Here is a 24,868-nt window from a genome sequence, read left to right as displayed (position 1 = left end):
CTGAAAGAGCTAAAAGCTATTACAAAGATCGAGTTTCAAAAGTGTTTCGAGGATTGGAAAAAGCGTTGGCAAAAGTGTATTGTATCCGAAGGGGACTACTTTGAAGGCGACAACATTAATGTAGATGAATAAATAAATATTTTTTTCATAAAACGAAAATTCTCGTTATTTTTTGAACACACCTCGTATATATGTGTGTGTGTGTGTGTGTGTGTGTGTGTGTGTGTGTGTGTGTGTGTGTATATACTGAGAGCACATCTATCGTTTGAGCATTATCAAAATGAACGTCGACATATTCGAACGTAAATTTAAAGAGCAAGGAGTCAATGGTCTTTGCGGTGTACCCGGTATTGGTTTCAAGCTCACGATTGAATATTATTACGATCTGGATAATAAAAGATTGAAAAATTTTGCTCCTCCGCGACAGGCTGGAGACGCTATAAATTGGAAAACTGTGGAAAAGATCGTTCGGGTGGAAATCAAATCTACGAGAGACGTGATCACACGAGTGAGGAGTGATCTTGAGGATTTGGATGTAATTATCAAAGAATATTACTACGAATATAAAGGCAAGCGTTGAAATTTAGAAAACAGTCTATTATATAGAAACAATGGTGGAGGAGTTGCACAAACCAACGAAACGGAATTATCCAAGACCAAAGTACGACGTTTAAGGTATCGATCAGGCGTGGCAAGCCGATATCGTCGATATGCAAGCCTTCTCGAGGCAAAATCGCGGCTACAATTGGCTTCTCACGATAATTGATAATTTTTCCAAGTACTCGTGGATTGTGTCAGTGAAAAGGAAAACCGGTAGCAATGTGATAGTGGCCATGAAATCTATTTTAGCAAAAGGTAGACTGCCAAAGAATCTCCATACAGACAGAGACAAGGAATTCTACAATGAAGATTTTAAAGCTGTCGTAAAAAAATGTAATATCAATCTACTACCTATAGTTCACTCAAAGCTTCGATATGTGAACGATTTAATCGCACGATGAAGAACGCTATGTGGAAAAAGTTTAGTCTCCGTAGGAGCTACAAATGGTTGAACATACTACCAGAGCTCACAGCTACTTACAATAATCGCAAACACAGAACTATTGGTATGAAACGGTGAATCAAGCTCAAGTATTAAAAAATTTTGTACAAGACGTTGAAAGAAGACGAAGAAGAAAAAGAAGAAGAATAAGAAGAAAGTCAAAGTTCAATGTTGGTGACAAAGTCAGAATAAACAAAGCGAAGCAAATATTCGAAAAAGGATATACTATACACCAAATTGGTTAACGGAAATGTTTAGAATTATGCGCGTGGCACCAACAAACCCAACTAATTATCATTTGAAAGATTATCAAATTCAGCCTATCCTTGGTGGCTTCTATGAACAGGAACTTTAGAAAACGAAGTGTCCCGATATCTATCTAGTAGAAACAGTTATTAAAAGGTGTGGTAATCAACTTTTCGTAAAGTGGTTAGGAGTTGATGATTCATACAATAGTTGGATAAATAGAACCAAATTGTCAAAAAAGAAAACTATGTAGATTGAAGAATTAATAAATAAACACACATATTTTCATTTGAAAAAATGTAAAGAAAGTTTTTTTTTTCTTTTTTTATTGTGCGTACATTGATATATATATATATATATATATATATATATATATATTTATTTATTTATGCAGTAGTAAGTTCTATACAACCATCACCTTTATAGGTGAACAATAATTTAAGTTTATTAGCGTAATCTGCAATATCGTTCAGCAGCTTTTCATTCGCGATCAGTGCACTCGATACCTTGTTTGGTAGAAACAGCTGAAACTCCTCGTTCACTTCGATTCTAACTTTTGTACCGAATTGTGTTTGAACTTGTTTGAGTCCGGTGATAATATACTTGGATTCTGTCTCCAATTCACGAATCTTCTCAGTAGGTTTGAATCGATGACAAGCTATATTATTCAGCTGCGCAAGATCTATCTGTAGAGAAAATTATATTTAAACGTAGTTGACTTAAACCAAAAAAAAAATTCACCAAAATCATAATTACCTCGAGTAATTTCAATCACGGAACTTTTACTCTTAATTTATTTTTATTGACAAAACGAGCTTCCAGTAACTTTCTTTTCTTTGGAGCAAGTTGACTTAAATTGAAATTAGAAGACTGCTGTTGCTGCTGCTGCTGCTACTGCTGCCGTTCATTACTACTACTACTTGTCGTTGTAGGTAACTTTATGTCGATGAGAATGAGCTCGGCAGCCTCGGGTGCTAATTGATATAACCCGTTCCCTACTCCAGTCTTTCAGCGGCTGGACGACGGCGGCGATTGGCGGTTCGACGGTGGTTACAGCAGCGGCGATTGGCGGCTCGACGGCTGCGATTGACGGTTCAACGGCGGCGGTTTGCAGCTCGACTGCAACCCATCTCAACGCTTCTATCCCCTCCATTTCTACCAATGGAGTGCCGTAAAGATCCCATGGAAGCGTATCGGTGGTTCCGAGCAGTAAGAAGCGTTGATCGTCGTGCGCGCTGAGCGCGATCTTTATTTGTCTCTCGCTGTACAACTGATGATGACGTGATCTGATGGACTTTTGCTGTCGACTCAGAATCATATTTTGTCGGAAACATTTGACGTAGTCCTTGAATGTAATCGTATCATTTAACACCGAATTCTTTATACCTTTTGCCTTCTTTAATGGATTTTTATTCTGAACTGTCACGCTGTACATTTTGCTTCTGAGTCTAACGAACTCGAGCATGAGTATTCCGGCGTTCTCTACTTTCGCTTTACCAACCATTTTCTTATTGGCTCTGGGAATATTGAACCGATATGGTACTGGAAAATCCGATGTATCGAATTCCTGAATATCTCGACGCACAACGTCGTACATGTCTACATTGGTGATCTCGTACACCAGACTGTCTGTGTCGGTGTACAGAGCCTTGCAACATTCACCAACAGCACTGGTGATGTAGACGTAGTGGAATCGATACACGAGAGTCTTGGACAAGTGGAGAACAGCGAGTCCTATGTAAATGGGTTTTCTCATTGTGATTTCCGTCCGCAATAGTTGAATCGACACCAGTTCATCGTCGAAAATGTCGCTACTGTGGAAATTTGGTCGAGGTATAAGAGCTTCGATACCGTATCGTCCATCCCACTTATTCACCAACTTAACGTCGATGCGTTTCTTTTCGTTTTCCATAGTCTTACCGTACACTGCATTGTTGAACAATTTGTATATCATTTTTTAAATTCATTTTTTGCTTGTTTGTGCATCTCACTATTCAAATCGATGTACGTCTTGAGCCATGGTCTCTGTTTAAACCTTAAAACCCTATGTATCTTGACGATGTGTAAGCCATGCCTTATTGCTTGTTTCAGAGCTCTATAGTGGATTACGTAACGCTCCTTATCATCGACAGTTGTCATGAGCTTTTCCTTTTTGGATTCCGGAGCAGCTTTGTGCTCCGGACAAAATGTCATATTTTTGTGCGCATCGTGAATTTCTTTTGAATACTCCAAATCCACCTCGAGTATGTAACCAAAGGATGACTCATCGGGAATATCGAAAGAAAAGTTTGAGTCAATTTCGCACCATTCAAAATCACCTAGTGGAAGTGGCTCGGTCATACTCCATCTGTAAAGGTTATTGACGTCAAAATACATAAAATATTTGTCATCTTTCTGTGGATCATAGTTGTTCCCCATGTATGGATTGTTCACGGCAGCTTATCTGTTGCAACACTGGCAGATTCCAGCGCGAATGCCGCACATGATAAACATGAGCATGTCGATATCCGTCAAAAGCTCCAACCTTACACTCGTATACTTCAACATGGTATCCAAACTCAATCCGGGCGTTGTATAGAAGTGGGCCGGATCCAAACGATATTCGACATTTGGCCGTGAAGCTTTCAAAAACTTCGGCAAACAAGAGAACGTCCGTCTTGAGATACATTTCCGAATAGTTGCCCAGATCGGTGATATCGAACATTCTCTAAACATTTTCCACGTGATTGTACTCCTCGTCACTGATATCTGAATCGTACAGACTGCTGTAAAAATCCTGTTTTCGTGAAAGAGTTGTCTCTAGGAGTTTTGTAAACGAAGATCCATAGTCATACGGAAATACTTCTTTTCTTTTCAGTAAGGCGATCTGCGGCAGTGTGTATCCGTCAACTTGCTGAAAATTTCGTTCTTGAATATCGTGTTTTTCCAAGTACGACAATAGTTTGTCGAGAGAAGACGCAATAAATCGAAACAAATCGACGAAACGCATATTTATATCGGTACCTTCCATGTACTTGGTAAAAGATATGTATTTTTCCTTGTTTTGAGGTATGAGGCTCACTCGACCGGAAAATTCGTTCGCGATTTTTCGAATAAATAGATGCGCAACGTATCCACTGAGATTATGAAAAGACACGGTAATGGTGCTCTATTCTTAATAAGCAATATTACACATGTTATGAGCATCCCTACGATACTTTCCAGAAAAGTGACAATGATCGCAAACTTTTGTGTTTCTTTTCTTGTCAAAAAGCTTATTATATATATGATATATCGCAGCATGATAAAGGCTAAATGTCTCTTGGAAGGTTAAATTTTCCATAGGCTGTGGGCTTTTGTATAACTCGTGCAGATCCTTGTCTAAATCATAAAGATTATTCACAACCACTTGGCTCGACCAACGTCATCGACGGTATTCTGTCTGTAGCTTCGATAACACGAAAGATAATCATCATAGCTACACTCGACGAAAAAACCAACACTGTACGGTTTGTGACGTTGATAGATCTGTTCATTGTTAGACACCGCTTCCAGGAGACTTTCAAAATCAGCGTACACAACAAACGGTACTGCGCACTTATATTTAAAGTTTTTGAATTGTAAAAATTTATCTTTCTCATTAGAAAGCACAGTTTTACACATATTTACATTTTTACAGACGATTTTGTGCGTTTTCAACCTCTGTTCAGTTCAAAAATAGTGTAAGCAACGAAATCATATATACGACTTACATCTGCGAAATGACAACTGTCGATAAATCAATCGAGATAAGTCTTTTATCTAAACATAATTCATTTTATAAGGTATACTGGGACGTTCCATTTACTCTTCGTTCACATCGGTATCAACATCGATATAATAATTTTCTACTAGAAGAAGATTCACGTGCTTTTCTTTTTTCTCATCTGTCAAATGTTGCGGCAAAATCTCGTAAGACCCATTATTTAAATTTAAAAAGTACACATTCACTGAAACGTCGTTTTGCTTTTCAAATTTCACGACTTCTTTCGGGTGTACCGGAAATGATAGATTTTTGAAATTATATTTATCTTCATGAGCAGTATAGGAAGTGACACGCCATACATTATTTTCGACTGGACGTAATACCGACAGGATAGCCCATTTGAAACATTCGTTGTCATTGTTCTGTACATTCACACATGCTTTCTTTCTTCTAATAGTCTCGGGCAATTCAACGTCAGAACCAGCCCTCATAGGATTGTACATGCTGATATTTACGGTTAAGTTTAATATAACACGAAGAGACCAGCCCGAGTCTTGCTCTTGAAATTCTTCTGTGCTCTTACTAATTAGTTCTAAAACATTTTCAATAAACCACTCGTTTATGTCTGTAGTTAAGTATATCGGTACCATCTTCGTATTGAAATGCTTCACATCGAGTGTTTCATCGCAATTATTATTATTATTATTATTCTTTTCGACTGCATACGCGGCATCAAATACAGCATTCACTTTTAAAGAACTATGTTTCTTCAAGGTCTCTTTAATTTGAGCATGAAATTTGAGCATTTAATTTGGCTTAGCATACCTCAAACACGTATTAGAATCCAGATGTTTCAGATTGGTTATTACACCGGTCTCTATTCTGCCTATGAACGCACTCTTGATGTCGTTCTAGCGAACTGCTGAGTCTTGAGCTAGATTGACAACAGTCGGTGTAATAGTAGTAGTAATAGTAGCAGTAGCAGTAGTAGTAGTATTAGTAGTAGTAGTAGTAATGTAGTATTTGCCGGTTCGAGCCCTTCAGCAAATACATCCAAAATAACGAGAGGTTCGTATATCGATTGTTCGCTATGCTTGTTCACAACAGGTTCGGCAATCGATGAAGTGGCAATGGGGGGCTGTGCCAACAGCCTACTCTTGTATTCGTTTAGCAAATGTAAAACGTTTCTAATCATGCACATAGCTGCCTGCAGCTTCTGTCTGCCAGCCACGATCAAGTTAGGCAAACAAGGAAGCTCATCAGCTTTACACAAAGTGAATGAACCCAGTGTTAGTCATCTTCCGATATCTTCGACACTAGTATGACCAGCCTTCGTCAGATGATCTGCGCGCAAAAGCAACAAGACTATGTTGTCGAAATACTGAGCCATGATGCTAATTAATTAACTGCGCAGATTTGACAAATCCATCACTTTATATTTACTACTCGTCAATGCTAATTGATTGGCAAAAGTATGGAGGGGGTGAACCATTGTGATTGATGTAAAAATTATAGTGGTGGTAAAAAATAATATTATTTCAAGCGAAAGAGAATCTAATTGGTTAGAAAAGAAAAAGTGCAATCAGCATAAAAAGTTATTCATTCAACTATATTGACGCAGTCATCGATTCCTCAGTTACTACGATGAATTTTGTCGTAGACGTACAGGGCTTCAAAACTTCCTTGAACGAATTCGTATTCAAGGAGATTGCTGTTTGTCCTCTGGAAGAAGATCCAATTTCATTGGTGCTTCTGTTTAATCAACCTTACCCATGAGAGTGGTTATTAAAGAAAAATCAGTACTCAAACCGGTGGTTAGCGAGAAATTTTCATGGTATTCCGTTTTCCGGAACATTTTTTTATGTCCCTTACAAGATCATTTCAAGGTCAAATTCCAATAAAACCTACGTTTTCAGGAATATTGGAGGTAGGGTGATTTTTCTTCTGAAAACGTCTATTTTTCGCACCAGATTTAGAAAGAGAGAATAATTCTACGTCTTAAACGGTACTTTAACATTTTTTTCAAGACTTTCAGATGATCACTTCAAGATCAAATGTTGAAAATCCTGTGGTTGCTATTTGCGCGATTGCATATTCTGATAGAATAATTGTCGTTTATGTACTTTAATCAGGAGGGGCATTAAGTACTTTGATCCATTCATTACTTTGACCTTTAACTCGACCATCAAAGTTATTTGAAGGTCATTGTTTTATTAATGGAAAGCCCTATTTTTGACCCTGCAATCAGAAAAAATTACGCTGAATAATACATTTCCACCCAGGTGCTGGAAGTCATTTTCTACCTTGCTCGAGGTTGTTCGCACAAGGGAAGCGAGTGAGAACATCGAAAAAGGTACAAAAGCACTTCTCGTACCAGGTCGGAATAGTATTTTTACCGTAAGAACCTTTAAACTATTATTAAAGTCGTCGTTTTGAGGTTAGAAAGCTGAAAAATGATATTTCAAGTATGTTTTGTCTTGAATGGATCTACTAGAGAAGGTTAATTTAAGATTAAAAAACATAAAATACTTATCCTATCTTTATCGTTACCCAGGAACAACGATGCGAATATAATAAGATTGTATTCCCTTTGGGATGATTGATTAAAATGAGTCCCCTTGCCTCTTACTGTTTCAATCATGAAGCAAATATTCAAAGCTACCTCCATTTGCTTACATCGCTTTTTAAAAACAACATTCTTTGGGAAGCCCTACAAATAAAAATCTAGAGATGTTAAATCAGGCGAGTTAGGAGGCCAATCAACTGGTTCTCCTATACCGTTCCATCTTTTATGGTAAGTTTAATTCAAAAATTCTTGGACAATTAGTGCAAAGGGTAGTGCTGAAACATCATGCTGAAACCACATTCTTCGTCTAGTTGCTAAATCAATCTAAATCAAATAAGAAAAGTTATCATATTTAGTTTCGCCCCGACTCATTGTACAGTTTTATTTTAAAACTTAATTTGTTATATTTATTTTATTTTTTCTCTATTCATTATTGGAATACGTATAAATTATTTTGAAATAATAAGTACTGGTTCAATCAGACGTTTATTTACCTAGTGTGACAGTAAGCGTCATATTAGCGTTATCACCTGAACCATGCGGCGGCCTGCGAAGGTAGTATCTACTGGTTGGGGAAAATGAAATAAGGGAATTCGGTACGAGACGGGATGGAACGCGCGCGAATATAGATAAATTAGTCGAGGGTAAGTTATCCGAGCGTCCAGCCGCCTAACAACAAGCCAGAGTTTTCCGCCAAAGTTTCCGTGGGAATCAAGAAGTGAGCCAGCCGATTTTCCACACGATAAGAAGTGACACCTCCGAGCTCGCGAGAACTGTTTTCGTCGCTGTGGTAGCGAGTGTGTATGTGTGAGTGAGGGTGAGTGGAGTTCACCATCGAGGGCGAAACCGAGAGCAGACTATTCCTGTGAAGGACCAACGTTAACGAACTTGTCTCCTTTCCCCTTACGAGTTGTGCGACCGATACGAAGGTAAGCTAGCCAGCTTTATATCGCGACTTTGCTTTATTTTTCTCACGATTGCGCGGAATTAATTGCTAATACCTCGTACTCTGTAAGAATCGGTAGCGTGCATGTGCTAACCCGGCGAACAAAGAGCTACGATCGCTCCGACGCTGCATGTTATTGACGCGTGCGCGTTTCGTAAACATAAACGCGCGGGCCATGTATACTGTAGAAAATAGGGAAATATACTAACTCGCATGTGATACTGATTATAATTTCGCTGTTATTATTTTTCACTAGTAGCAAGTTGATTGACTGACTCCCGTCCCCTCCTTCTCTCCAATTAACGAATTTGAACGTTTCGACAGCACCCAATATTGTACCCATTGGCCCGGGAAAATACTAACACCGGCAACATTCCAAACAAAAGAAACTCAATTCAAGAGCTTTCTTTTGTAACGTTTTATCTTAACATAAATGTTTTTTTCCTCGAATATTGCTAACTGCGGTTATTAGTGATTACGCATAAATATGCTCGCTATATTAATATAGATACTAACCAACACAACCGCGCTAGCAAACAGCTGGTGTACCTGAAAGGCAGGATTATTATATTGCGCGATAGCGAGCAAAGAGTCTTTCGGCTAGCACAATATAAAATATCCTTTATTGAGCCTTTCGTCGGCTAGTAAAGTCTAAATTTTTGTTTGTGTGTTTATAAACATTGAATATAGCACTAGCACTCGCATCGTCCGTCAAACAAGCGTGTAAATTTGTATAGGAAATTAACCGCGACACAATAAACAGACTACAATGGACTGCACTCAGAAAGAAGTCGAAGACTGGGTATTGATGCTCCAAGACGAAGAAATAAACGAATACCTCGAACACTTGGAGCTCAAGAAAAACGGGAATAAGCTCTCGAAGATAGGCGACTGCAAAAGTTGGTTGTTAGGCGACTACTCTGCGGCGGATTTCATAGAAGTCGACAACCAACACAGCAATCCTGCAAGAAGGGCAGCTCTACGTACAGAGCTTATCACATCCATCTGCGCGGAACTCACAGCACCCGAAGAAGAAGGAGAACACCCGTTAGCCCAGCTAATGCAAAGTGCAGAGGTGTTATCGCGGATTCAGGAAACAGCGATAAACATCACAATCGTACTGGACGCCGGTGAGAGTACTAGCAGTAATAAGTATATTACTATAACGGCTAATGATGGTAGCCAGTTTCAACTCCCGCCGGCATTTGCGGTAATGATCCAAGACCTCATTTTCCGGTCCAGAGAAAATGAGAAGAAGCTCGAGCTTCTAGACTCTTTAAGAGTAAACGTGTCGAGTCTAACGAAAGTATTAGACCAGATATACAACAACTGCAGCAATGTTAAGAGCCAACTGGACGACCTATCTGCCAGAATGAGCGCATTGGAAAATACCGAAAACAGGAATGTACGGCAAGATAATGCGAATAATTCTAGCGAAATGCGACAACAAGAAAACACGCGTAGGAGCGTCGCATTCCAAGATACCTTCACCTATCATTACGACACCAGGTTACCTGCACGCACTACAACCCCCCGCCGGACGCTCCCTTTCGGAGAGGGTGAACAGCATAAACTCAGTGGAGTTAATGCTGAAGTGAATAACCACCCGCCGAGCACATGGTCATCTCAGCAGACAACAAACCCTTGGTCGACTACAAGGGATGTTGGCCGCATTGTCCGAGGATGGAAACTGAAGTTTTCAGGAGAGGGCAATGCGAGTTTTGACACCTTTCTGTCTAGGCTGGATAACTTGAGGAATGGCGCAGGACTCACGGAAGACGAAATGCTCTTAACGATATCGGAGCTACTCGTCGGTTATGCCCTCACCTGGTACGAGGCGATGAAGGAGGAATGGTTCTTCTACGACGAATTCGAGATGGACGCAAGGGAATGGTTTGGGACCAGCGTGCAGCAGCAACAGCGTCTGATGAGGGAAATTCAGAGCCGATCCTCAGGATCCCGACGAACCCGTGAACGTTTACATCGCCAACATGATGGGCCTAATGAAGCGGCTAAACCCCCAAATGACGCCTGATTGCCAATTGGACCTGCTGCACGCCAATCTTCTCCCGGACATTCAGGACCAGGTGCGGATATCCGAAGTGGGACGGAAGATAAACCGTCAAAGTAACCGTCAGATAAAACGAGGTGGTTCGAACGATAAGTGGCGTCACTTTACCACGCGAGAGCACAGTGGCTAGCGCCATTGTGTGCAAAGAGCAAGGCTGTGGAGCCGCCGAATCTGTTTCGCGATATTCCCCGGAATAGGAAACGCGCTGGTGGCTACCGGTGAAAATCGCAGACTTCCAGATACGGGCTCTGTATGATCCGGGAGCTTCCACCACAGCAATGGGTAGTAATGCTCTGCAAATAGCGTCTGTGCTAGGGCATCAGGTTGGATACCGCCCACGCGGGTACGGCAGGACTACCAGATGGCCGTAAATTGACAATTGTTGGTCACGCCGTGTTGCCGTTCACCGTAGGGGACGTGACGATGCCGACGAGGGTAGCTATACTCCCAACCCTAGTCGATGAATATATTCTCGGAGTGAATTTTGTTAGACTGTTTAGAGCGGTACTTGGCCCCGACGATGATACGTTGCTGTTCAAGAAATCACAAACCAAGATGAAGTTAGAGGTAGCTAGTATAGAGGCTGGTCCGAGATTAGCTACGATTGGACTACCCGAGGTAACAGCCTCTCAACAGGCGATACTGCAGAGGACCATCGGCCAGGCCTTATCGCAGGCCCCGTGGGACTGAGATGTGCGACAGACATTGAACACGAGATTCGGGTCGGTGATACGAAAACGATCAAGCAGCGCTACTATCCAGTATCACACAAGGTCGAGCAGGAAATGCATAGATTGGTAAGGGAGATGTTAGACCAAGGGGTGATCGAGCCAGCGGATAGCGGCTGGTCGAGCCCAGTGGTTATGATACGGTATTCTCTACCGTTTATGCAAGATATATTAAGGCGCTTACGAAACGCGCGCTATATCTCCACACTCGACCTCAGTAGTGCGTATCTATCAACTAGAGGCTGGGCTGGGAGGTGCGCGGACGCCCCAAGCTGGACGACGAAGGCCGGGATATAACCAGGTGACCCTCCTGGTGAAAGGTCCCTGCTCCCGTAGGCAGGGCCAACCCTAGATTATATTCAATAAAATATGAAATCCTACGTAGAACATGACCTTTTTATTGACCTTTACCCTCCGAACCTCGAAAGAAATAGCGCTAACGATTATATTGTCAAGGACCCTATAGGTCCAGACTGGAAGGGGGCTGTGACGGTAAAACATTTGTTCTTGAAACCAACTGAAAATTACTTGTTACCAGGTCACAATGTTATAAGTTATACCACAGATTCAAGGGGTTGCATCTCTTATTTTTCACAAGGGTAAAAGTATTTTTTTAAATTTTATTCTTGCAAACTAAATGAAAATTCTTTTAATCGGAAGGACATTAAAAACTACAGTTAATATATTACGAGTTTTCTTTTTAAATTATGTATAAGAGGATAAGCCCTTTGATAGGTGAAAACTCGCGCGAGGCGAGTTTGTCCCGTACGAAGGCCTTTTTAACAGCCGAGCGGCCTTAGACTCGGGCGGCAGTCAGGCTTTCGGGCACCCCGGCCAGTTCGCGCGTCAATAATGAAATCCCTGTTAATTATAATCCGACACGCGATATCGCAATTGTAAAATAATCAATTGAACGTTTATAACGATTTTCGCTTGTTTATTAAAAAGAAAAATGTAATAGCGATTTTCTTTAATATAATGGGGAAGCATATGGATACGCTTATAGGCGTTTATATTTATAATATTTATTCTAGTCTCTTTCACAACATAAATAAGTTAAGCAGAATAGAGAGATATATATATAAATTATCAGACGCGTAATTTTCACCTCGCGATGTCTATTATTTTTTTGGTTACATAAAAAGGGTTACTCACTTTGTATTAATATTGTAAATATAAATCGGTCCAAAATATTATTTGCTTCGTGATGAGGCCCATTACTTTTTTTGAATCTGGTCAGATTAACTGGTCCAATATATTTTTTTATCCAATAGTGTGGCAACACACAAGAAAATGATAATTCCTATGATTTTCGTTTACACAAAATTATTAAAACGAATGTACTCGACTCTTCTAATACTTAATTATAACTCGAACAATTATATTCTCAAACTCATATTATGGATTTAACTTCAATAGGAAAAATGCAGCCTTCTTAGTTGAGCGCTCATTCCTAACTGGCTAATCTCTGGTCGTTGTTTTCGCCGGTTCATTATATATCCTTTGTCCCTCGCATTCCGTCTCTCTCTCGCACATACATATGCTTTAGACGTTTACGCTTCTCGTATCGGCTCGTCTTACCTAGCTAAGCACGCTGACTGCAGCATGCTGTCGCAGCATGCTGCCGCAGCGTGAATCAGCCTCTGCCGCTCATTCCCACCGAGTCGCGCACACGAATATTGCTAGCTATACTATGTCCGGACGGAAATTGCGAGAGCGAAATATTATTTGACAAAATACAATTATAACACAATGAAACGTCACGTAACACCCTTCTTCAGTTAAATATATACATAGTTTCCTTTTAACAAAGAGCTATGATATAAATAGCTTTGAATGAAATTTCAATCTAAAGAAGGCCTAAAATAATGAGAAATGTATATCGTTATATGTCAATAGCACATTCAAAGCGGTAAAAACTACCATCAAATTTCACTCCTAAAATTAGATTTTCATAAGATTACTCTATTTCTATAGAATGTTTTATAAACCTTTAAATACACATTACTTATACGATGATGCTTTTCTAAAAAATTTTTTCCATCAAAACGAAGCTTTCTAGAATTGAAACAATACATAAAAATTAGTTATTCGTATCATTAAATATATTCAAACATAATAAAAATATGTTTTTGATCACTTAAATAGTTATTAATTTTTTTAAATTAAATATTGAAAAAGAAAGGTCTCATTTTGTAGCCAATAATATTCTACATACTTTAAATATTGTAATTGTAAAAAGCAGTAAAATTAATAATAATTACGTTTATAATTATTCACGTGAACAATTAATTACTCATGTCAGCAGTCGATAATGTTGATTTAGAATCTAGACGAAGAATGTATTTTCAGTAAGATGGTGCAGTACCACACTTTGCACTAATTGTCTGAGAATTTTTCAATCAAACTTACCATGAAATGTGGATCGGTAGAGGAGGACCAATTGGCCTCTTACGTCACCTGAATTAACATCTCTAGATTTTTATTTGTGGGGTTTCTTAAAGAATGTTGTTTTTAAAAAGCGATGTAAGCAAATGGAGGTAACTTTGAATATTTGCTTCGTGGTTAAAACAGTGAGAGGCAAGCGGACTCACTTTAAACAAGCATCTCACACACTGAGAGGCAAGGGGACTCATTTTAAGCAAGCGCCCTAAAGGAAACACAATCCTATTACCTCCACGTCGTTGTTATTGGGTAAGGCTAAAGATAGGATAAGCTTATTATATTATTTGATCGTGAATTAACTTTTTCTAGTAGATCCATTCAAGACAAAACATACTTGAAATATCATTTTTCAGCTTTTTAACCTCAAAACGACGACTTTAATACCAGTTTAAAGGTTCTTACGCTAAAAATACTTTTCCGACCTGGTACGAGAAGTGCTTTTGTACCTTTTTCGATGTTCTCACTCGCTTCCCTTGTGCGAACAACCTCGAGCAAGGTAGAAAATGACTTCCAGCACCTGGTTGGAAATGTACTATTCAGCATAATTTTTTCTGATTGTAGGGTCAAAAATAGGGGTTTCCATTAATAAAACAATGACCTTCAAATAACTTTGATGGTCGAGCTAAAGGTCAAAGTAATCAATGGATCAAAGTACTTAATGCTCCTCCTGATTAAAGTACATGAACGACAATTATTCTATCAGAATACGCAATCGCGCAAATAGCAACCACAGGATTTTGAACATTTGACCTTGAAGTGACCATCCGAAAGTCTTGAAAATAAGTGTCGAAATACATTTTCCCGCTTGAATTGGCTAATTTTCAAGGTCCTTTTAAAGTCAAATAGCGATAGAAAGGTACAAGTAAAACTATAGCCTTCAAGCACTATACCACTGTTAAGTCCTGAACTCGGTTATCCAGACTTATTATTATAATATATATTTCTTTCGTAAATAATATAACGACTTATTTATAATCTATTTCAAGTGACAGGAATTTATTTAGCTGATTTATTGTAGATCAATTGGCTGCTTGGCTCTATCTAAAGGTATAAGCGAGGACGATAAATAAGGATGCACGAACACTCGATATTTGATTCTCAAATAATTATTTATTTATTCAAAATGTTAATAATCAATGATAAGGGATAAATTGCGGATTATTCAAATAGCTGTTCAGCTGTCTCGCGTCACAAATCAACTGCCAAAAAATTCGGTCGTTGTTCAGCGCATTGACTTTTTAGTCTACACTAATACTTCGAGTAATCAGAAATTTAAGTTGTCAGGTAACTGGATTCTCGGGTTACTGAACTTTTAATTTCGCTAAGTTCGATTGATTAATCCATCGTAAACTAATAAATAAATGTTAAATATTACGTTTCGGGACGTAACATCTCAATGCTGAGATTGTTGGATATCAGTAAGATATTCAGTATAAAATGGATAAAAAAAATGCCAATGTTCTTCGGCAATCAATTGATTACATTGAGTTAATCCACTGATATTTATATTTGGGTTTAGGTAATTAATTACTTTATATAGCAGAATAACATCTGAGGACTTTGTTTGATTGAAGTTGTCGATCTACTCTAACTGTAAAGTGTAAATTGGAATATGGTTTCGAGTATTGCTAGGAGGGGGTTTTGAAAATGAAGAGATGATTTGGTATTCTGGTTTTGCATGTGAGATGATGGTTGACGAAGAGGTTAGAAGAGTTAGGATGGTTTTATCGGCAAAGCTTTCGATTTTTTTACTTTGATTTCTTTTAATTTGCATTCCTATTTATTTTGCTGTTCTTCTTGTTTCTCGGTGACAGGCTATGAGTAGGCGTGTTATTGAACTGAATAATACTCCTAATATATATGCTAAGAATCCATATATGGCGTGGAGAGTGTATCCTCTTCTTATTATGTCTAGAAATGCGTTAAGGAGCTGAAAAATTATAACGATCATAATGATGGCTGAGCTTATCCAAATTGTGTTTATTTCGTGATAAATTGAATCCATGTATTTTCAGCGATGTTCGAGAGTGTTTTTTCTGTGTGAAGATTTGAAATCAATCCTCTTTGTAGGTCCTCATAGCCTTGCATTCTTCTTGCGATTATGTTGAGAAGTAACGATTTTTCCGTAGGGAATGGAACATGGTTCTGTAATTCTTGGAGATCTTCTTAGGAGTAGATGCCACTGGTTACCAGTAGTCCATTTTCGTTGGTTTCCACGTCATTTTAGTTGATGATTTTAGCATCAGGATGTTGTGTCTGCTTTACTAGGTGTTGGTGCTAGGTTGATCCACTGTTTGCCTAGTTTGTAATATTGTGGGATGATGGTATTGCAGTTTATCTCTGTACCTGTTTTCAGCAAGACGTATGTTTTCGGCGTTAGGTACAATAATTGGTTACCTGAAGTAACCGGCAATGTAGAGAAAAATTTATCTGTATGGCGTAGTTGGACCTCAATAGGCGTACACTATATGACATGTACGGCTACTCTTGCCAGCCGAGCTATGTATCCGGGCTTCTCCATCAGGTTGTAGGTAAATTCATCTGGTGTGATGGATGCGAGGGATAAGGAATTGTGGAGTACTTTACGTTGTAATTCGCACTTTTCTTTCATAACGTTTAAATACATATTGTTTACTTCTGTCCTGAAATGTTTTTCTACGTATACAAATTTGCTATTAAAATAGATAAAGAGATCGTAATTTAGTATTTCCTCTTTCTTTTGAATATCATTATCGAATAAAGTATTATATAAGGAATGCATGTATATAAATAATTTTAGATGTTCTGTTTTAGTTAGTACTCTGTTGCAAAAGCCTATATTTCCTTTAGTTGCCAATACCAATGATACTGTGTCAGTGTTTATACTAAATATAGTTTCCTGATCTCGTGATGTTATCTTAGTTACGGAGTCTCTATATAATTCGTCGTATTTGTTTTAGAAGCAATCTTCCAGTGGTAACAATGGACAAAAGGTGTAACCACCTTCGATATCGATGCAGTGTTGATCAGAAAACTTGCAAACCATCTCTGAGTATAATCTTAACTTATAATTACTTAAACTGACTGCCGTATAATTTTCTGGTTATGAAATTTTTATAAGGCCTTGTACAAATACATTACTCCATGAGCCGAATCTATCGGAAAAGGCAATTCCCTAGCAGAATTTTCTTTCTACCTTTCCTGCTAAGTCTAGTCCTACGCTTTTCGTTGAATTAATATGTAGATGGGCTATTGTATATATGTTATCGTATTTGAAAATACCCATGTCGTGGATACTTTTACAATAGCCATATGAAAGGTCATAGATATATTCTTGAATCGCAATTTTCGTAGGTCCTAATAACTAAACATCCCGCAGTGAAAATCGGTGAGTTTTATTTATATTTTAAATTATAGGGTTTTAATAGATTTGAACTCCGTTGTTAGAAGAAGTTCTATTGTAGCTTGCGTTGAGTTTGTTTGTATCTTGTGGAAGTTGCAGTCTTTTGTGTTCAAAAGGAAGTAGATTGTGATGGTAAAGTTTGTTTAGCCGCAGTCAAATCCTATTATGCCATTAGTTGTTTTGAGGAAATAGAATGGAATAAAAACTAGTGCTGATATTCCCATTATGTTTTCTAAAATTAGAAAACAGTAGTTATATTTGTTTTGACATTTTCAACAATATAAATTTAGTTAGTTATGCTTAATTTATTTGCGTGAACTGTTTTTGGTTTCCTGTTGTAATTAGTTATTATGCTGCCACTGTCCGTTATTTTTAGGATTTCAAAAGGGTCTAAGTAATGATCTTTTTCTAGTTTTTCTGGTTTGGGTTCTTTTACAAACATGACTTTATCTCTAATATTGAACTCTACTGGATTTCTGTTTTTGTTGAACTATTCCTTCGATTTTTCTTTGGATATAATTAAATTATCTCTTACAATTGGAGCAATTTCAGTCATGTTTTTTATAAGGTATTCAAGATATCCTTTAAAATTTGGCAGTTGTTCCGATTTTTTTGGTGGTATATTTGATGGCAATTTTGCCGAAAAAACAAAAACTAGTTCATGCGGGGTGAAGTTGTAGCCAGTATGTACACTTGTATTGTAATTAAATTGTGCTAGTTCTATTAATTTGTCTCATTCGCAGTTTTTCGATGTGAAGTTTTTGATGTATTCGTAAAGAAGGTGGTATGCCCTTTCGACCGACCCGTTAGGGTGTGGAGAAAAATATGTGATTTCTATTTTCTTGAATTTAAATCGTTTTGCGATTTGTCTCCGAAATTTACCAGTAAAATTCTTTGCTCAAATTGTCGGTACAACTTTTGAGGTTTCGAAGATGCAAATGAAGTTTTTTATAAATGTCTCACTTATTGTTTGAGCAATTTGGTCTTCTAGTGCTATTAGAATAATAAATTCAGAGAATTGGTCTTCAATAGATAAAATGTAACGTTTACTATTTTTTGTAATGTTCAATGGCCTCATGATGTCCATAACGACTTTATCGAAAGTTTTACAAGGTGTATCGGTTGTAATCATAGGTTATTTCGTCTTTTTCCGTTTTAATTTGTTTCTTTGACACTCTTCGCACTTTGTGATTCTACTTTAAATATCTGTCTTTAAATTTTTCCAATAAAACTTATCTCTAATTCTGTAATATGTGCGGTTTACTCCCGAATGTCATCTTAATTTTGAAGAATGGTACGTTTCAAAAATATTGTCTCTACTTTCCAGATTATTGTTAACGTATTGTATACTCGTATAATTCATGCAAATAATTATTTTTATTTTTGTTTCTTTGAAAACATCATTTAAAATGTTTTCTATGTCATGCCAGTGTATGTTTCTTATGTTGATATCTTTAGAAATACTAAATGTTGGAATCTCTTTGTGTAACGTGATATTTTTTAGATGTTCGAATAATTTGAACAAATTCCTTTTTACTATGTGAACTGATATTTTGGTATTTAAGCACAACGCGGACATTTTCCGGTTGCCTATATTCAAGATATTTATTTCATTTTTAGATATTACTAGATAGACTTTATTTTTAAATTCTTTAAGTCTATTACACATTTCGTATTTTGATTGAGGCTTTGTTTGTTTTCTGATACTATATGTACTATATTATCATTACGAATTTGGATTGAGTGTTTATTGCTATAAGCCGTGGTTTTGTTTAACTTGGCCACGTGTTTGTCAATTTTTGCTCCTGAATCATGATTTTTCATGGTTAGAGTTTTTCTCGTGCCACTAGTTTTATGTTAGCGTCTCTTTTTATTTTTTATTTGAGCTCTTTGATCTTCAAAATTTTTATTTTAGTGTCGTTATTTAAGAATCGTTATTTAAGAACCAATATCTGCGTTTTCACAGGATTCCTTGATAAGCAATCAGTTGGCCCGTTTTCTTTGCCTGGCTGATAAATTATGTTGAAGTCGTAATCGATCAGTTTCAATTTCCACTTCTGTACTCTACTGTTATTGTCCGCGGATTTTAGAGAGAGTAATAGTTTGTGAACTTGTTTCCAAATAAGTATGTTCTGAATGTTTTAATTGTGAATATAATCGACTTCCCTTTCGCTGTAACAGGCTAAAACAGGAGGTCAGCTAATCATGCCTGTAATTCTTCATAGGGTAGTATATTTGATAGAAGCCTTCGTCTGAAAAGATTAAAAACTCGTAGAGCTATGCAATTTCGAAAAATATTCCATAACTTACCTTTATTGATCATTTGAAAAAAAATATATACATATAAATTTAAAAAAATTTTTTGAGATAGCCAAAAAGCTTCTCTCAACATACCCCTCCCACCTACTTTATATAAAATAAACACCCTGTTATAGCCATTGCTAAAAAATTATTCGTATGATCCACATATAAAAATTTCTCATATCGTCTACGTACTATAGATACACTTGTAGAGGGTAAATTGTGAGAAACATTTGTTTTTCTCTTTCCCTTTTGATTTTCTCCCATAAAAAATGTAAAACTGCAGAACCTCATCCTCTATAACTTTCGGCATCATATTGTATATTAAGTCATGAGCATTGTCACCAACAGTCCATTGTTGATGCTTAACCTGAAATTAAGTTTAACCCATTAACGTTACATTTTTCAACGATTCTTTTCTGTCAGACATGTGGCTATGCAAACGTCTAATAAAAAATTTGAAAGTACCAGTCCTACTATTTTCGGAGTAATATATTTTTAAAAGATATTATTATATTTGTTGTAAATTTAGATACAAATATTTCTTCTGATAATTTCAATTATCGGAAGAAATATTTACTAAATTCAAGATAATATTACTTAATTTTATCTCACACGTCTCACATTGCCGATATATTTTCTAGAAAAATGTGATATTTTTACTCATATTACCGAACAAATTGTTTAAACAATTTTATTTTAGATAACTAATATCAAATTCGCTATCAGCTATCCTAAAAACCCAGAAAACGATACGTAACAACGTATTTGAGTATAAAAAAGTTACTCGCTAATAATTAATTTAATTATTTAAATAATTTGTAATGATTACACAGCCACACAAAAAAAAAAGTGGAAAAACCCACAGACCAGACCATGCAGACTTTACGTTTTTGGGGTCGCTGAGTCCGAATCTGGGGTGACTTTTGTCGCACCCCCGCGAGGTCAAGGGCAAATGAAGGTCAAATTTGCAAAAATGGGGAAAATCAATTTTCTCCAGTCTATATATACGTTTTTAGGGTCGCTGAATTCAAATCTGGGGTTACTTTTGTCACACCACCTTGGTAGTGTAGTATTCATCAAAAACAAACAGAAAGTCATGCCATCTAATTTTTTCTGCTATACCTTACGCGTTTCTCATCGAATGAACGGTGCAAAGGTTTTCTTTTACGTTTTTTTGCCGTTTTACAATCTCTTTTCAACATCCAACAGTAGTCAGCGAACATGCATGTATCCCATCTTCCTTGATAACGCTTTTCCATCACTTTCACATCTTGATGGAAACGTTCACCTTGTTCTTCACTATAATCACCACAGTTTTCAGGGAAACTATCCAAATGATTGTGTAGAAAATGTAATTTGTAATTCATGAGACAACCCATCACCCTAAAGCTCTCCACCATTTGAGATACAATTTCTTTGTAATTGGGGCTTCTACGATTACCCAAAAAGTTTGCGGTAACGTCCTTGAAGCTAAGCCATGCAGTTTGTTCGATGCTGGTCATGGAACTAATAAACTTATCATCAGCCATCATTTTTCTAATCTCTGGACCATCAAAGATACCTTCTTTTAATTTCGCATCCGATTTACTTGGAAATTTGCTTTCCAAGTACTTGAAGCTCTGAGCATCTTTATCTAAAGCCTTGACGAATTGTTTCATGATACCAAGTTTTATGTGCAATGGTGGAATGAGAACTTTTTTAGGGTCAACCAATGGGGTAGCTTTAACGTTGTGTTCTCCAACAGTTAGAGATTTTCTCTCAGGCCATTTATGATCAGTATAGTGCTTTGCTCGATCTCGACTATCCCATAAGCACAAGAAACATGGCGTCTTCGTAAAACCAGACTGCTGTTCTAACAATATTCCTGAAACTTTCAAATCACCACAAATACGCCATTGATCCTTGTCATATTTAATTTTTTGCAGTATAATTTTGAGATTACCGTATGTTTCCTTCATTGTGGTGGAGTGCGCTATAGGAACTGAGGCATAATAGTTGCTATTGTGCAGTAATACAGCTTTCAAACTTCTGTTTGATGAATCTATGAACAATCTCCATTCTTCGTCTTTATACACATTAGGTTTAATTTCATTCATTAAACCTTTTACGTCTTTACAATATACTATTTTATCACCATCACGATTCATATCTTCAAAGTATGGTTCGAAACTTTTGCTTCTTTTTCTGTAAAGAGATACTCTAGTAGAACTTGCCAACTGATTCATATCTTTCAAACTAGGCTCTCTAACAAGGTCGTTCAGTTTACCTTGAGTTCATAACTTTATCTTATTTTTTTTTGATCCGCCGGAAGGAAAACATTGTCATTGTCATCATCGTCTTCTTTAGTTTCTCCATCGTTATCACTTTCGTAGAATTCAACCTTGAATCATCATCCGAGTCATCACTTCTATCCTCATCATTGCCGCCACTTACTTCGGCGTTATGTTCTCAACAATTTCAGATACTTCATAATTTGGGCTCCTGCTACCCCCCAAAAAGTTAAAAATCATATTTATTTCTTTCATATTTGTGAAATCATACGTTCAACAATTTCCTAAATGCATTAGAGTTTTCTGTATCATGAGTAGAGAACTTTTTAGAAAACCAGCATGTATTTGCTAATTGTGTAAATGTATGGTGACATGAATGAGAAGAATTCAAATATGAATTTTTCCTTCAAAGTTGCCTTAACCTGCTACCTCGACAAAAACTGTGACGGTGACACTGCCCTAAATAGGGATGTGTGGGATGATCCGCTCATTAGTTTGTCGAGGTAACGATGCCAGTGGAAGCGCACTGCCTTGCAGGGAGGCGTTAGGGTGTGAGGATGAAGCTGTAGTGTGTCTGACGACGAGTTGACACTGTCCTCGTCAAAGTCGGAAAGCTCTTATACTTAGCCCCGGAGAGGTATAAGAGTTATCACCTCCGGGACAGCGGACTCACCTGCGATCGGACCAGGATCCCTAACGTGCGGGGTTATACTGTCAATCATGGAACATTTACCTTCTACTTCTCGTCATAATTGCAAAAAAAATCGTGATCTTTTTTGTTTCGTCTGTGGAGTATATACTCCTAAAAAATTTCGTCGTGATTTTAATGAAAGCCTCAGAAAAATTCACAAATCATGTTTTCAATTAGAGACGGATGATATTATAAAAGAGTGGACTCCAGGTAGCATCTGCGAACGATATCGTAAAATGCTTTGTAAATGGGAAAAGACAAAAAAACGTGATGATGTCATATTTATTAGCCCAATGGAATGGTATCAACCAGATGGAAGCGAAGATTGCTACTTCTGCAATACTGAAGTTTCAGGATTGAATAGTAAATCAAAAACAAAAGTGAATTACGCTAAAGTCACTTCTGTAAAAAAAGCTGTTGAAAAATCGAGTACCAATGAAGAGCTTTATGTGCTTGAGAAGTTATCCATTGAATCGGATACGAATGATGGAGATCATAATGACGAAGATTGTGACGACATAAGTGATGACAATAATGGCAATGCTACCAATGATGTAGGTGATGATTTGGAAGATGAATCCTATGAAAGTGATATTGATGGAAAAACTGATGATGATGATGAAGATGATGATATTTTCCTTCCAGCGGGCCAGAAAGACAAAAGCGTAAAGTTATGGTCTCAAGATAAACTGAACGACCTAGTTAGAGAGCTTAACTTACCTAAAGATGGAGCAGAACATTTAGCTTCAGCTTTGAAAGGCATGAATCAGTTGGCAAGTTCTACTAGAGTATCTTTTTACAGAAAAAGAAGCAAAAGTTTCGAACCATACTTTGAAGATATGAATCATGATGGTGATAAAATAGTATATTGTAAAGACGTAAAAGGTTTAATGAATGAAATTAAACCTAATGTGTATAAAGACGAAGAATGGAGGTTGTTCATAGATTCATCAAACAGAAGTTTGAAAGCTGTATTACTGCACAATAGCAACTATTATGCCTCAGTTCCTATAGCGCACTCCACCACAATGAAGGAAACATACGGTAATGTCAAAATTATACTGCAAAAAAATAAATATGACAAGGATCAATGGCGTATTTGTGGTGATTTGAAAGTTTCAGGAATATTGTTAGGACAGCAGTCTGGTTTTACAAAACGCCATGTTTCTTGTGCTTATGGGATAGTCGAGATCGAGCAAAGCACTATACTGATCATAAATGGCCTGAGAGAAAATCTCTAGCTGTTGGAGAACACAACGTTAAAGCTACCCCATTGGTTGACCCTAAAAAAGTTCTCATTCCACCATTGCACATAAACCTTGGTATCATGAAACAATTCGTCAAGGCTTTAGATAAAGATGCTCAGAGCTTCAAGTACTTGGAAAGCAAATTTCCAAGTAAATCGGATGCGAAATTAAAAGAAGGTATCTTTGATGGTCCAGAGATTAGAAAAATGATGGCTGATGATAAGTTTATTAGTTCCATGACCAGCATCGAACAAACTGCATGGCTTAGCTTCAAGGACGTTACCGCAAACTTTTTGGGTAATCGTAGAAGCCCCAATTACAAAGAAATTGTATCTCAAATGGTGGACAGCTTTAGGGTGATGGGTTGTCTCATGAATTACAAATTACATTTTCTACACAATCATTTGGATAGTTTCCCTGAAAACTGTGGTGATTATAGTGAAGAACAAGGTGAACGTTTCCATCAAGATGTGAAAGTGATGGAAAAGCGTTATCAAGGATGATGGGATACATGCATGTTGGCTGACTACTGTTGGATGTTGAAAAGAGATTGTAAAACGGCAAAAAAACGTAAAAGAAAACCTTTGCACCGTTCATTCGATGAGAAACGCGTAAGGTATAGCAGAAAAAATTAGATGGCATGACTTTCTGTTTGTTTTTGATGAATACTACACTACCAAGGTGGTGTGACAAAAGTAACCCCAGATTTGAATTCAGCGACCCTAAAAACGTATATATAGACTGGAGAAAATTGATTTTCCCCATTTTTGCAAATTTGACCTTCATTTGCCCTTGACCTCGCGGGGGTGGGACAAAAGTCACCCCAGATTCGGACTCAGCGACCCCAAAAACGTATATATAGACTGGAGAAAATTGATTTTCTCCATTTTTGCAAATTTGACCTTCATTTGCCCTTGACTGTGACGTGGTGGGGCAAAACTGACCCCAGATTCGGACTCAGCTATCACAAAAACAAAGTCTGCATGGTCTGGTCTGTGGGTTTTGCCACTTTTTTTTTTTTGTGTGGCTGTGTTATACATGTTTTTAACATACTTTTTCCCATAAATCACGATTCTGTAAGGATTTTTCAAAAATTTTCATTTTTGGAAATGGTTTGGTTAAAAAAAAAATCTTTAATCAATGGGTTTCGCAAATATAATAGCAGATTCATGATAAAAAATCACAAAAATCATAGTAAATATATAG

This window comes from Phymastichus coffea, unplaced genomic scaffold (assembly GCF_024137745.1).
Source record: "Phymastichus coffea isolate CEN01 unplaced genomic scaffold, Cenicafe_Pcof_1.1 PCOF00012, whole genome shotgun sequence".
Classification (NCBI taxonomy): domain Eukaryota; kingdom Metazoa; phylum Arthropoda; class Insecta; order Hymenoptera; family Eulophidae; genus Phymastichus; species Phymastichus coffea.
Note: the sequence above shows the minus strand (reverse complement) of the source record.